Source organism: Desmodus rotundus, chromosome 4 (assembly GCF_022682495.2).
Source record: "Desmodus rotundus isolate HL8 chromosome 4, HLdesRot8A.1, whole genome shotgun sequence".
Classification (NCBI taxonomy): domain Eukaryota; kingdom Metazoa; phylum Chordata; class Mammalia; order Chiroptera; family Phyllostomidae; genus Desmodus; species Desmodus rotundus.
The window spans coordinates 120,707,349-120,722,868 of record NC_071390.1 but is presented as its reverse complement, the minus strand read 5'-3'; the positions used below and the strand labels follow the sequence as shown (position 1 = coordinate 120,722,868).

At 40.8% G+C, this 15,520-nt stretch overlaps 1 protein-coding gene across 19 annotated transcripts in view; it reads right to left on the bottom strand.

The window, feature by feature from the left end:
- Positions 1–14,130, bottom strand: part of ADGRL3 (adhesion G protein-coupled receptor L3) — a 757,443-nt gene extending 743,313 nt beyond the window's left edge. For all 19 annotated transcript variants that reach the window (XM_053922390.2, XM_045185777.3, XM_053922389.2 and 16 more), the window contains exon 1: positions 13,509–14,130. The gene's annotated coding sequence lies outside the window, so the exon portion shown is untranslated. The remainder of the gene's footprint in view (positions 1–13,508) is intronic.
- Between the last annotated feature and the right edge of the window lie 1,390 nt (positions 14,131–15,520).

Here is a 15,520-nt window from a genome sequence, read left to right as displayed (position 1 = left end):
TATTTCCATGATTTTGCAAGTCCTATTAAATCAGAGACTCTTTCTGCCATGCTATGTTCCATATCCCCATCATCCTGCAGTATTTCGTGCTAACAAATATATAGTGAATGAAAAAATTAATGACTCAGTGAAGCCGGTGTTCAGGGAACTGCAGAAACAAGCAGAACAATTTAGAGGCACACTTAGGAGAGGATACCAGTTTCAACAAATCAAAGCAGTAACACATTCTATAAAAGCTACCAGTGCGCTGTATGTTTCCTATATGTTATCTCATATAATCCTCACGATAACTCCAAAAGGTACTATTTATATTCCCATTTTACACATAGGGAAATTGAGGCATGGAGAGGCTAAGTAACTTTTTCCAGGGTCATACAGAGAGAGGGTTAGAAATCATGCATTTCTGACTCCCAAGCTTATGCTCCCTTTCTACTTTACTCTTTGTTCCTCAACAATATACATTTTATTCTGTATGTTGGATTTCTCTACATGTATGTTTATTACTTTCAGTAAAAATCATTTAATGTAGAACTAAATGCAAGTTAGTCTGAATCCTTAAAACAAAATGTAATAATGTTATGTAAAGAAATTCACCTTAAAAAAAAGGAAAGTGAGTATTCGATACTCAATGAATATACTTCTGCTTTATAAATGAAAGGACGTTATAATTGTTTTGATCAAACATAAACAGTACCATTGAACCACAACTCTAGGAACGGAATTTACTTGATGTCTAAACATAAGGCAAAGAAAGCTGATAGAAGGAACTACATGAAATCACTTATTGTTATAAAGAAAAAACTTATTAGTACCTTAATAGTAGAGAAATATAATGTAAAGAAATGTGAGCTTTATTAGAATCTTAATGCTTTTAAAGATTGTAAAATAATTTCATGTCAATTTCTTTTTAAACCTTCACCAAAAAAAAGAGGTCTAACCTGTTTGATTATTAAAATATGCTATTACCATATGCAGTACTGTGCCTTAAGTCTATAAGAAGGATGTGTTATGAAAATTTTTATAAAATCAAGTGCCTACTAATGTAAAATTTTTTGAAAAGATCAACTTTCAAGCAGAGGTATTCTATTACAATGAGCTTTACCATTTTATCATCTCATAGCTGTTTTAGAGAGAAAGGACCCAAGTCTTACCCCCTATTTGCCTAATAAACCAAGAAGTTATATGATCAATGTGATACAGCTACTTAGTGACAACGTCACACCTGAAATCAGAAATGGGAACCTTCAAGGGCAAGACAAATTCCTTGAAAGAAGACAACAGAAGCTATTTTAACCAACCATGTCACGTTGAGCAAGTAGCAATTCTTGACAACTTTTTTTATTTTTATTTTTATTTTTATGGTGGTAAGAACACAACATGAGATCTACCTGCTTAACAGATTTATAAGTGTATCATACAATACTATTAACTACAGGAACAGTATTATATAGCAGATTTCTGGAAAGTCCTCATCTCGCATAAATGAAACTTTATCTCTCTTGATTAGCAAATGGGGAATTTTTTAATTGTTTTTAATATTTTTTTAAGAAATGAGTATGTGCCTTTTAAGATGCCTTTAATGTCTATTATTCCACATGTAGGTACAGAGCAATTTTCAGTGGCACTTGAATGTATCTTGCAACAGTAACTTCAGAAACTGCTTTCACATTCAGTTGTTTCTCCCTGGACCATAAAGCAATTCATGCAGTTATACACTCATTTATTAATCAACCATTAAACTGTTCTGTAAGTATGTTCTGATGCAGATTTAAAGAAAATATAGAAAGGGAAGTGAGAATAGACTCCCAATCTGAACGCTGAAAATGCACCTTAAATATTTATCTTTACGACTGGAAGAAATCACAAAGATGGTGTTTAAAATAGAGCTGTTAGTATCTATGACCAAAGAATGAATTAATTAAATCAATTTCAGTAGGTACTACATTACTGTAAAAATTATAAAAAGTCACATTATACAACTGCTGTTTTTCTTTTCCATTGTCCTTATGAGTTACTAAACACCTCCTATTTTGCACCTCACTCTAATTCCTATTTCCAGATCTCTGACCTTATATTTAGCAAAACTTGAGTGCATGTTTACTGATTACTAGCCATAATGCTCTGTTTACTTTTCTATAAGGACCTCTTTCTTATTCTATAGACAACCTTTAATTATGATAAATGTGTTCACTAACAATTTACTCCTACTTTTTATACTTACATTTTTGGGTTGCCAAAACAATGCCCACCAATATTCTTGTTCCATAAGAACTTTGGTAAAGAACTTTAAGATCATATTGTAAATGAATTTAAGAGATAAGAGGTTCATTCAGAACAGAGACTAAACTACGAAAGTTTATGGGCACATAAAGTGGATGGTGGACTTCTTAATTCTTCAAAAATCAATTTCATTGATTAGTTTTGTTTTAATATTATGTTAAATTCAAAGACATTAAGCACCATCCTATTTAAGTAGCCAGTAAATTTCATTTTTTACTCTTATTTTACTGACCTCAGCTTTTATACATTAATATATATGACAGTAATTCTCAAGAATTACCAAACCATCAGTAAGTTACTAATCTTTACTAACTATACACAACTGAGAGTTAGCATTTTTTTTAATTTCTGAAAATTTAGGAGGGCCAGTTTTACACAGAGGACAGCGACGCACATGAATCACTGTAACCAAGTAGTTAATGTCAAACTAATTATTTGCTCTTAGTTCCATAATTGTACTTCAGCAACTCTGTGCTACAGAAATCACCAAGAGGATGGGCCAAACTTGACATTACTTATCCTTGCAAATATGACAATCCACACAAATAAGAAAAGTTTAAATAAATCATAGGTATCCACATGATGAAATATTTTACAATATTAAAAAGGATGCTTTCAAAAATGTCATTGGGAAATAGAAGAGAATTATGAAAAAGGGTATATATTTTTTTATATATATATATATAAACTCTCTCTATTATATATATATATATATATATATATATATATATATATATATATATATATATAGTTTCATCTCAATTCCCTAAAATCAAATATACATACCTAAATACAGGTATTACATGAATAAAATACATGGATAATCAAGTTTAAAATATGTGTGAAATACCACAGTATTGTGAAATATTGGATAATTTCTGGTTTGGTCCTACATATCTCTGTATTTCACAATCATTCAATGTGAGCAGAAGAAATGATTAAATTACAATCATTAAAATGTAGAATAAGCTGCATTGGAAAGAATGAATGGGAATCAAAATTCTGCTATTAGTAGCAGAAATTCCAGAATAACATCCACCAAGCTGAGAGAGAAAAGTAGGAAAGGAAATTAACACAAAAATATTAACACAAAGCAGATGGACTAGCATACTATCCTCTGAGAGTGATACTATGAATCCCTCATACAGACAGTTCATTCATTTGTAATAAAGTAGGTTAAGTTCTCATTTATAAACCTAATGTTTTCTTTCATACCCCATTACTTTTTTTTTGTTGCTTTATCTCAACACCCCTATATTGGAGGAAGAGAACACACATACATACCAGCGCAATCTCACTGTCATCCATTAATTCAAGAAAGGTCTCATTGAATAAATGTCTGCTCAGGGGCTCTAAGCAAATTTCATTTCTGAACACTACTGTCGGCAGCCCAGCAGGCTATTTCACCAAGATAAGATCACACATTTAATCAAATGCACCTAAAAAAGGAACACTCGCAGTTTGCTTAATAATGTCAAATCATAAAAACACAATGTTGACAGCCTACTAATTTTTAGTGCTCTCTATTTTTCAAGGATTTGCAACAATAAGGAAGGTCCATGGGAGTTCTTCTAATTGAGATTTCTTTCTACTAACCTTTAAACATTCACCAAATTATCTTCTGCATTGCTATTTATATTGAGTTGGTACTTAACAAAAATGAAAAGTCAATAATTTTTTTGTTTTTAATAAAGAAAAATAAGAAACAATAAATTCAGGAGGTGTCCTACCTTATGCAAATAACGCCTCTAACGCACCATTTTACTTCAGCTGGTCAAGTGTCAGCACAAAACACTGCCCAGACTCTAGTTTTTGTAACAATGGATCCATATTAAATGTCTGTCATTTGAATGAAGTTATTACTGGACAGATTGAAGTATGTTTTCATTTGATTCTTCCGACAACTTTAAAGTTATCCATACTCATTTATTTGAAATATCCTGCTTGATGTACTTTTGAGAATTCTGCCTCTTAACATAAAATTAACTTGAATGAACATATATGCCCACCAGCAGCATGATATAACAGGTACACTGGAAAGAGTAAAATAATCAGATGTTTCAGATAGATGGATTCATATGTGCAAATGCATTGTTTCTGCTTTTGCTTCTATTTGCATTTATTTTATGCTACATTTATTCTTACTCAATATGTTTCTGTTTCTTTAGTTTCTTCTGAGATAACTTTTACTTCTGTGCAACCTCCACTTCTGGTTTAGAAACAATGTGTTCCTTTTCTATAAGAACCATCTTAATATGGCTGGTGGAGCTCGTGCATGACGAATCCAAACCTGAGCTCTAGCCAATCGTATATTGTGGGGGTTTTGTTCACCTGGAAGTACCCAATGCCGAAATAACCCACATGTAAACCTGTAAGATCAGCATTACTTTCTGCCTTTTTCAAGCATGAGTGGGCAAAAGTCAGCACTCTGGGAGCTACCATCCCTTTGCCCAGTGCCCTTCTGGCATTGTGCAATGACAACTCCACGGTCGTATGATGGAATGCCATAGGTTGCTTCTGTAAGTGACATTTTCAGATATTTGGTGGCTTCTCAGATATGAACAGCCTCCTTGATAATTTGGGCATTTTCATAGGTGTTTTTGAACCTGAATCCCTTGATTTGCATGTTGTTGTTGCGTTCTGGGTCAAGTAAGTAAGAAACCATTTTCTATTATCTCTTTGACTGTTTACAGGAAAAGAGTAAACCCATTTTTAATGGTTTTCCTAACTAATTTTTCTAATGCCTGATCTGTCTCAGTTGACAAAGGATCACTTGTAGTGGACATTCAGCTTTTATCAGGCCCTCTGTCTTTTTCTGTGTACCAGATCCCTCCCTTAATTGAACCTTTCTTTCTTCAAGCTATTTATCCATCCACAGAGGAACCACAATATCCTTACTGACTCCACCAAGCTGGTGATAATAGATTGGTCTAAAACTGGGTACCTAATTCAGACTGTGGCAAAAGGGAAAGACTCCAGTAGACAGAGGGAAGGAAAAGTGGGTAGGGACAGGCAACTGGAACAAAATCCTAGTGGTATTCAAGGTGATTTTTTTTTTCTGATGCCTAGGTAAACCACCATCCTTCACCAAGATTCCTTAGGTGAGAAAAATAATAACCTCCCAATAAATTAATTATTTGGCCTAAAGCTAGTTGGAATTATCTTTGCAATTAAAAGAAAAATAATGAATTACCCCGATCTACTAAATATTTAAGTTGAATTTAAGTCCATACAACAACTGAGATGTTGCAGCATTTGGAATGACTGTAAAATAATATTTAACTGCCGCACATAAAATAATTCGAAATTTAGGTGAAATTCAACTGAAAATGCCTAAAATTTAAAAACGATTCTGTTTTGTTTTAAAAGAAAATGATTGCCTAAGGTATTCTTCCAAAGTCAAGTACAGTTAATAATATGATTGAAACTCGACAGATTCAACAGTTAGAGTCAATACAAAGAAGTCTAGATTAGACACATGCCTCATGTAAACACAGAACTATTTCTCAATAGTCTCTTTGTCCACTCATTGCAGTCATGATCAGTATTCTGAGTCAAGGTTCAGACAACCACCATCAGCCGCTGACAAATCAAGAAAACTGAAAACTCGTATAAAACAAGAAGATAGAAATGTAAACCAGTTGAGTCCTTCCATTCTTACCAGAAATAAAATCTCATACAAAAGATGACCAGCAGGACCAACTCCTCTTACCCAAAAGAATTTGGAAGAGTTTGGAGGAAAGGAAAGGAGGTAAAAAAAACAACCAAAACAAGAGAGGGGACTGTTGAAAAAGCTCTTACAGGGTCAGCTGTCAATGGAATGCATTTTAGTATTCAGGTTACCCACCCAAGCAGAACATCAAACACTGGGCTTGAGTCTCTCCCCCATTCTCACAGGCTCAGACTACTGTGGAGTTGCTGGGGCTGTCTTGAATAGTAACACACTCTGCCTCTCTGGGATGCATAAACACCAACACAAGCTGATGAAACGGAGGGGGGTGTCCTTTCTACTTGACTTCCATTTTCTCGAATCTTTAAAACACTTAAGCCTGGTACAATTTAGCAAGTCAGCTGTCCAATGTGCAGCCTATTCTTTCACTCATTTGTACTACCTACCATGTTGCACACTCTTCATTTTAACAGAAAGGCTGGATCACAATAGGTAAAAGTCACACCATTTAGGAACTTTTCTTATCAGCAAATGTTGCTGACATACAGATGTTAATTCTGAAATTGGGACTTATTTATATAACCCTTTGCATACTGGTAAGCCTTTAAAGCAACGCTGGGATCTGAATTTTAAGGGTTCATCTGCATTTATAGCACTCTTATAAAGACATGAATTTTGAGATCATAAATCTTTTAAAAGGATTAGAATCCTTAAATCCTAAAAGTTTATGATGACTTCATTTGGTGACAACAGTGTAGAAAATTCGGATGCAGTTAAAACTTAAAGAGCTGCTGACGCTATGTGAAAAGATGATCAGGAGTTTAATTTAAAATGTCTGAGGTTAAATTGCTACTTTCATTTTACATGTGATTTAAAGTCAGTCTTCAGGCACTGACAGCACTTGGTGACTGTCAAAAATATTTTCCCATCAGGATTATGATTTTTAGTGGAGCATAACATTTTAAGATTAAGATTAAGAGCTGAGAAATAGGTACTTAGCAAAATATTTAAAATAGGAGAGAGGGAAATCATGGTAAAGACAAAAAAATAAGTGAAACTTTTCTCAACTACTTAAAAAAAGCTATTAATTCTCACAGCTCATCACAGCTCTTTAATTAATAAAATATTTGATTTAGCTAAATTTTATTGATAATGGTGGTAAAGGACATTTCTAATAATACTATGGCTAATAATGACAGTTTTCTTTCATTAAATGCTGAATCTAACAGGTACTTTTCTCTTTACTTCCTATTCTTCACCCCAAACCAGCAATGTGGATGTCATTAGCTGTATTTTACAGATAGAAAGGATAAAGCTAGAGAGTTATGGAATTGGGATTGTATTCAAGTGTCTTTCATTCCAAAGGCCATTTCTGAGACATTCATAATTAGGGCAGCCTCCAGCAATGCCCATATGAAGAGTATAATTTTGATTTTACAAGTGTAAAGCAGGATTAAGCAAGGTACTGGAAAAGATAAGCGCTGCAGTACTAATTTCATTGTGACAGGTATAAGAGAGATATTTAGCCATGGAGATATATATACACACACACACAAATTATATATATAATCTACAAAATTTTCAAACAGGTGTTAAGTACCATTCAGAAGTATTACTGTTCACCTTTGAACTTAAATATCTAGTAAAACTAACCTCTATATGGCAGCTTCTGTTACTCAGTAGGCCTATTACCACTCACAAACAAACGGCACTGTAGTACTAATTGTAATTACCCCATGGATCCTCTTCCCTGAAAATGGCCTGTTGTGATGCTTAGACAGTGATTAACAGACTAAGAGTGCAGCGAGTTGTCTTGATATCACTTCAGAAAAGTGATTTCCTCCCTAATAATTCCCAAGATACATAAATATTCAATTAGGGTCTTTGAAATCTGGTTTTAATTGGGCATTTATACTCTACCCAAATGCAAACTCAGCCCAAGCTAAGAAAGGTATTTTATTAATTCATAGTACAAAAAATCCCAATAACTCTTCATTAGTTTTAAAGTAGGAAGGTAAAATAAAGCCAAGATTATCTTTTATAAGATATTTTCAAATTTAATAGCACTTTAAGCAATGAAGTGAAACATAACTACGTATCTGAATCACATGGGGAGTTGGTTAACGTTTCCTGGGGCCCTCATGAGACCTAGTAAATAATAATGATAATAATAATAGTGAAAGCAGCAAGTGCTTGCATATGTATTATGTGCCCAGAACTGTTTGGAGCACTTTGCATGTATTTTCTCATTAAATCACTAAATCTACACAACCACCTATGAATTAGGTACAACTGTGATATCGATTAAGGCATATCAGGAAATTGAGGCCTAGAGACATCTGATATCTTGCCCAAAGTCAAGTAATGTATCGAACCTAGACAAACACACCACAGAGTCCCTTTTCTTCACCACCACACCATTCTGCCTCTCAGATATCAGAATATCAAGACCTGGGACGTAGATTTTAAAATTTCCCAATAGCTCGTTTGCTACTGTCAGGGTATCAGGCTGGAGACCTGGCAGAGTTTTAAAGTTTCAGTTTCATTAACTGGGGACCCATATAGTTAAAGACAAGCTTTCTATGTTGGGAAGAAAATAATGAACATGACAGGTCATAAAATTTCCAATCTGCTTGTGTCTTTTTAAAACTTGAACAATCCACTTGTTTTCTCATCTTAGATGGCTTCTCGTATAGATAAATGGGGTGAGATATGTGAGTACAAGGAGGCAGGTCTTGGAAAGTCAGTATCAATGGTTCGCAGACTCCCTGGCCTTGAGACCCTTTTATGTGCTCAAAAATTGATGACCTAAAGCAATTTGGATTATGTTGCTTGTAACTATCAATATTTATGCATTCCTAGTTAAGCTGGGAAAAATTTTAAGCACATGCCATATGCCATCAGAGCAATGATGTCATCAAATATCATGTACCTTCTGGGAAACTCCACTGCACACTTGGTAAGTATGAGCGTGAAAGGCAGATAACATCTTAGCGTTATTTTGGCAATGTTTTCCCTAACAGGCCTGAAAAGGTCTTAGGGACCCACAGGTTTCCCCAGAACACACACTGAGAAGAGGGGACAGTCTGCTCTACAAAATAACTGACACAAGAGTTTTACCAAACAAAACTATCCACTTGGGTGATTTATTTTTCCATCCCAGAGATAATTTAATGATAAATAAGATTACCACCAATAATATTCAATTGTAACTCTTGAATAATATAAACAAAACATTAACTTCTAATATATGTAGTCACTCTTACGAAGAAATTTTAACATTAAATTCTCGTTCCCAGTGTCAACCCCACATGAACAGGACATACATTATTAAGATCTACAGAATCTGTCATGGCCAAGTATAGGAAGAACTCTCCCCTTTCACCCACTCCCTAAAGCAGTGGAGAAGTTCAATTAATTCAGAGCAGGACAGCTACTTGTTAAATATATTTTGTATTTGTGAATATGTAAACACACTTAACATTCTAAAAAACATACACCTGGCTACTTCTGCAGAGTAGAATGAATTTAATTGGACCACACAGATACTTACATGAGGGCAATGACACTACACAGGTGGGGGAAATGTGCACATCTTAGGACTCACAGTTGCTATCAAGAGGCGTACTTACCTACTTTCTCAAACGGGCCAGTAAACCTCAATGTCAAAACCACCAGGAGTGAAAAATCTGGGTTTTTCTCTCCGCTGATGAACGACTCCCTAACAACACACACACACACACACACACACACATACACACACGAGATAACAAAGGGGAAATGTCAGAAGGACCTTACTCATATTTGAATGTTTTACATTTTATTATAAAATATGGTATTTTATAAAGAAATGCATTTGCATAACAGAAAAAGACATCAATGCAATAGTAATCTAAGTATAAATATGTCCTTGAAGGCAAACAAATACTAAATTACAGTACAGCTTCTGTCTGTGTGAGCAAGTGCATATTTTGAATGTAATGCAAATCTAAGAAATCAAAGGGAAAATAGCCATTTGCAAAATGTAAGGAAAGAGCCTCTCCCTCTCAGTCCAATTGCTCTAGCCATACAAACCATGCTAAATTAAGACGGCAGAGCATTTCTCAAAACCATTCTTTGTTCTTAAATTCAAAAACTACAACCAGTTTTCCTGAATTCAAGGCAAAAATATTCCACTTTTAATAGTAACTGTCACTCCTACTCAGCATCCCTTTTCAAAGACAGTTTCAACCAGCGGTTAAAGTGGTCCCAATGAAATCTGAAAAACAATTCAGTTCAGCATTACATATGCTATTTGACTAACATCAATCCTTCCTACTTTACAGCCTTTTTAATTTTCTATTTAGGGTTTCCTTGGCTATAGTTCCCAAGGAATCAAAGGTAAATCAAGTTCATCAAATTTTTGCCTGTTTTAATTACCAGAACCAATGTCAGACACCGTAGCTGCAGCCAGTAAATCTCATACTATCAGTCGCAGTGAAGAGGAATATTTAAATCTCAAAAATGTGAGAAGATCATTATAAAGAAAATCACTCCTAAAAGATCCTCCATTCATATTGTGAGGAGACCTCTCAATATAAAGGATAATCAGACCAAGCAACTTGAAATGAGACATCAAAAGCATTTATCCATCAAGCAAATCACATGTTGGCTTATCACTCCTCAGGCCAGGGATGCCTGATGCAACCTAACATGTCTGTCTAAAAAAAATGTGAATAGTTCACATAAACCTTTATCCTAATCATTCATTGTAGCCAGAGTTCACAGAAATAGTCCCGTTAACCATATCCACCAATGGAGCAGGTTCTTAGACAGTTAGTGATAAAGAACTGCTGTGGAAGGGCACTCAAGCACTCTGACATGTTCACCTTCAGCCAGAGACGGCACAACACACAGACACTGTTCTAATGACATCAGGACCTGTGGAATGTGTGAATGCTCGGAAACAAAGAGCAGATCTGATCAAGTCTTCTAATGCAAGGACTTGGAGTCAGGGCGGTTAGGTCTTCTAAAATGAGAGGACAAGTATTCTTCAATCTTCAGAAATATTTGCAAGTGAAAAGACTTTAACACATACCCTCTAGAAAGAAAACAAATACTAAGCTGGATTCTCATGAATTAAATCACAATTCTCCAAGTTTTCTCTTAAGATGACCACCACTAGCTCATAAAAATACAACTTAATCAAAATCAGGCATCAGTGGTCTGCATTCTTTTTCTTTTTCAACCTGAGCTTCTTCAAGAAATCAAGATTTTAAAAAGATAGAAATCTAGAAATTATAGTACCTGGAAACAAAGTACCCTTTTACATTTACAGTCCTACACTTTTAAAACAAAATAGAACATTAGCCATTTGCAAAAAACACAGAAGAAGTCAGAGGTAACCTACAAGTAAGGAATTTAATCTTTAATTATCTTTTAACTAAAAAGCAGTTTCAACTTTTTAAAACTGTTCATCTTTGTATATTTTAACCCTTGCTTTGATTACTAAAAAGAAAAGATAGGAGGAAACAAGGCTGAGAGATATTTCAATGCAAATATCTTTTTAACTTCTACACGAATTATCTGAAAGCCGCTTTTGGTGATACTATAAAAGAGCTGACAAGTCTCTGTAATCCATGTACACACAACCTGGGTGCTAGGAACTCCAGGTCATTTGGTGTCATTACAGACTAAAAAATGTACCAGGAAAATCTGGCTAAATTCTATTTAATATCATAGGGGAATAAAGAACATTCTCCAATTGAAAAATGACTAAAGAAGTGTTTCTTTGCAGATTCCAAAATGACATTCTTTAACTAGTGTTGCTAGACCATATGACACTAAATTAACAGATCGCCTATTTACTTCAGAGCAAAACCCAGAAGGCAATCTTTCCTTCCTGCCAGAGTCTATGCCTCTCATTTCCCCAGCAGCTGGCTGGAAGGATGTAAAATCAGAGGTGCAAGCCTTATACTTCCTAATGAGTAATCCACCCAGGAAGGTAAACACAACAGACACCACTAGGTTCGGGTGTAAAGGACACCGTGGCAGGGCTGCTTACACCGTTGTTTACAATGCGCTCCAACTACCGCAGGCAGGATCACATACTTGCACCGGGAGGAGACACCCAGAGGTGGCTCGCATGCCTCGAGTTCGCCCAACTGCTATGATATCTCTGACCATAAATAAAGCAGGGCATGTATCTATCCGAGAGAGGAACGTGGCCAGAGAATTCCAGGGACCAGGGGTTATGCTGGCTTCGCTCGATTATTTCAATCTTCCAGAGAGATGACTACACTGTCCCTTGGTCCTCATCAGGGCCAATCTGACGTGCGAGGAGCGCTGCACCAGAGACTCACGCGCCGCACGCATCTCGTGGAGGTGCTCCTCACTGGGGGAAAGGGGGACAACGTGAGGCTTCCCCGCAAACCCCATGGGCCCCCGCGGCCTCCTTAAATCAGATTTTCCAGTTAAGCAGATCCTAGGAGACTTGGATAAACAGGCTCTGCCATCCCCGCAAATATCTCCCGGCCATCCCCAGAGCGCACGAACACACACACACAGGCACGCACACGCCGTACCGCTGCCAACTAACCCTGGTAGGGTGGTCGCCCCCCATACACGCCCACCCACCTATGCTGCAGGGGGGCCTGGCACGCTTAGCTTCCCTCAGCTCCAGTGGCGGGGGCGCGGTGGCACCCTTGCTCCGAGGCAGGCTGGAGCCTCCCTTTCTATGGTGAGAAGCTCCGGGGCGCCTGCCCTCCTACCTGTAACCTCGCTGACCACGGCCACCAATACTCTGCCCACCCCGCCCCGGCTCCCCGGCCACCTGGATTCCTCCAACATCCCCACCCTCCCTAACCCGTGCATACTCCCAACACCGCGCCGTCCTGGACCACCCAAGAAAGTGGCACCTTTCTCCAACCAAAACGCCTAACAAAGCCTGGGCAAGCAGGTCCAAACCAAACTGCCGTGAAGGGGACACAACGGGCGGGGTGAAGGGAGGTATCTCGGCTCCACGACTCAGGGGCGCGACCTGGGCAAACGCGGCCACCACGGATGCTCCAGGCAGGTGTCTAGGGAGGATAGCGGCTCGCTCGCCCTCCCGTCGTCTCCATCACCCCAGAGCCCAGCTCCTCACCCGTGGTCTATCGGTCCTCTAGCCTGAGCCTGCCTCCAACAGCACCGGCTCCGGGCAGGCGGAGAGAAGGCGCCCCCTGGTCTGCTTTCAGCCCCCTCCAGAGGATGACACTGGGGTGAGAGAGGAGGGAAAAATCCCAGGGTGGATGCCGTCCCTATTCCCCAGCGTTTCGGACTGCGAACGCACCGGGTCTGCTCTCCCCTTCATCCCGCTTGGCCGCCAATCGCCCAAGAGCTGGAAAAACCTTAAACCGGTGCCAAACCCCAGCGCCCACTAGCCAAAAGGCCCCCTTCCCAACCCACATCACAATCGGATGAGTGTGTGTGCGGGCGAGTGTGTGAGTGGGAGAGTGAATGTGCGTGAATCCCGCACCACCCCCCGGTTGCCCGCCCCGCGGACGCCGGCCACCACTATTCGGAAGTAAGAATAAATTACCTTTCGCAGCCGCCGGCTCCTGAGATCGTCCCATCAGTTGCTCAACAACCTGCAGCCGGGTGCAGTTCCCACAATCCAGCCGCGCAGCCCGGGGCGAAAGACCGGCCGGCCCAGCGAGGACACCCCAGCACAACCGGCCAAGAATGATGACCAAAGAGCAGAGAAGTCAGCAGGAGGGTGGGAACCCCAGCCGAGGAAACGACAAAAAGTCTCTCCTTCCCCCTTTCTTCTGTTTCACAGCTATGGAGAAGGGGGGCGGGGGGGAGAAGAACCAAATGCTTGTCTTTCTTTGCGTTTCCTGGCTTCACACACACCGAGGGGGTAAAAACAGAGCCAAGAGAGAAGAGGGTTCAAATGTCTCTCCCAGTGCACAGTTGCACAACTTCGGAGTCAAGCTCTCTCCAGCAGCAGCCGAGGGACTCGGGCGGCAGCTATTAACATGCGGCAGTCATAGCTGGGACTGCTTCTCCTCCTGCTGCTGCTGCCGCTCACGAAAAGACGCTGCTGAAGAGACCAAAAATCTTCCACCATCCCCCCCCAGCCGATCTTTAGATCCAGTTCTCCCAACCCCACCCCCTTCTCTTTCTTTTTCTTCTTCCTCGTCCTCCCCTTTAGGTCCGGGAGCGGGAGCGATGGAATAGGTAGGGGGAGCCGCAAGGGCGACGAGTGGCTTTTCCGCCAAATCCTCCTCCTTCTCCCTCTCCACTCGAGGTTGTCTCCCCTCCGAGGGTCTCCTTTCGCTCCCGCAACCTGCGCCAAGAGCCGGAGCGAGGGCCACCAAACTCCTTCCCGGGTGCACCGCGGCGGCGCGCGGGGCGGAGCGGTCGCCCGGCCGCCGAGGGCTGTGTCCCGGTGGCCGCGGAGCCCGGAGCCCGGGAGTTCGCTGATTAGCTCGCCGGCAGGGCCGGGCAGCTGCGGGCATGTGGGTGCTTCATTGCGCGGCCCCGGGCTCCGCGCCGCCGCCTCTTCGGTTCTTTCTCTTCTTCGGCTCCCCGAGAACGAGCAAGGCTGTGGCGCTCTCCAGGCACGCACACTCACACACGCGCACACACGAGAGAGCTTCTGCCAAAGCAAACCGTGCAACCCGCGCGCGCGCACAATCGGAGAAACAGGACCGAGGCAAAAAGAGAAGAAAGAAAGGGGAGGGGGCGAGTCACAGGCGGCGGCGGCGGCAGCTGCAGCTGCGGGAGCGGAGGCAACGAGCAGTCCAGAAAAAGCCAGCAGCGGCGGCGGCGCCCACCCGGACCAGCGGCAGCATCTGCATCCCCGCTCCTGGGAACTGGGGCGAGCGGAGCCGGGCGAGTAGGCGACCGGGCGACGCTCCAGAAGCCGGTCGGGGCGCGGGTGCGCCGGGACCGTGCAGCCTGCGCGCGGCGGGTGCAGCCGGGGCCGCAGCCAAGGCCAGAATGAGCCGCGGGCGGGCGAGCTCCGAGAGCGCCCTGAGCCGGGAGGGGGCTCGTACCGGGGGAAGGGGTGGCAGGCAAAACCCGGATCTGGAGTAGTCCCCGGCTCCGCCGCGCGGGCTCCACCTAGCAGCTCGGTGAACGCCTGGAGGTGGGAAGGAGAGGGCTGCCACAAGAGGCTTCTCTTTCAGGGTTTGTCAAACAAAGGGTACTTCTCCTGGCGGCTTTGAGGCATCTCGCTCTCTCCTCTCTCCCCTTCCCCTCTCCACTGTCCCCCGTCCCCCGCCCCTTTCCACTCCCCCGCCCTCTCCTCTTCCACTCCACCCCAGGTGAGTAAACGACATCAGATTCAAAGTCCTGCAAGTGTCTCTTTTTCCAGGTGCTAATTATTCCGTATTTCCATTATGCAGGTACCGAGTCTCCGTGCGTTTTCTGCCTTTGGTCCATTTTATGTTCCATCAAACTTGCCCCAGTGTAGAAGTTCATTGCAAACGTTAAAAGTATTCTCCTCCGATAATGGGATATGGGGATCCCATAATTTTATTTCACAATATCATTAAAAATGATCATAATGGACAAAGGTGCCGATTCACAAATAATTCCTTCTGG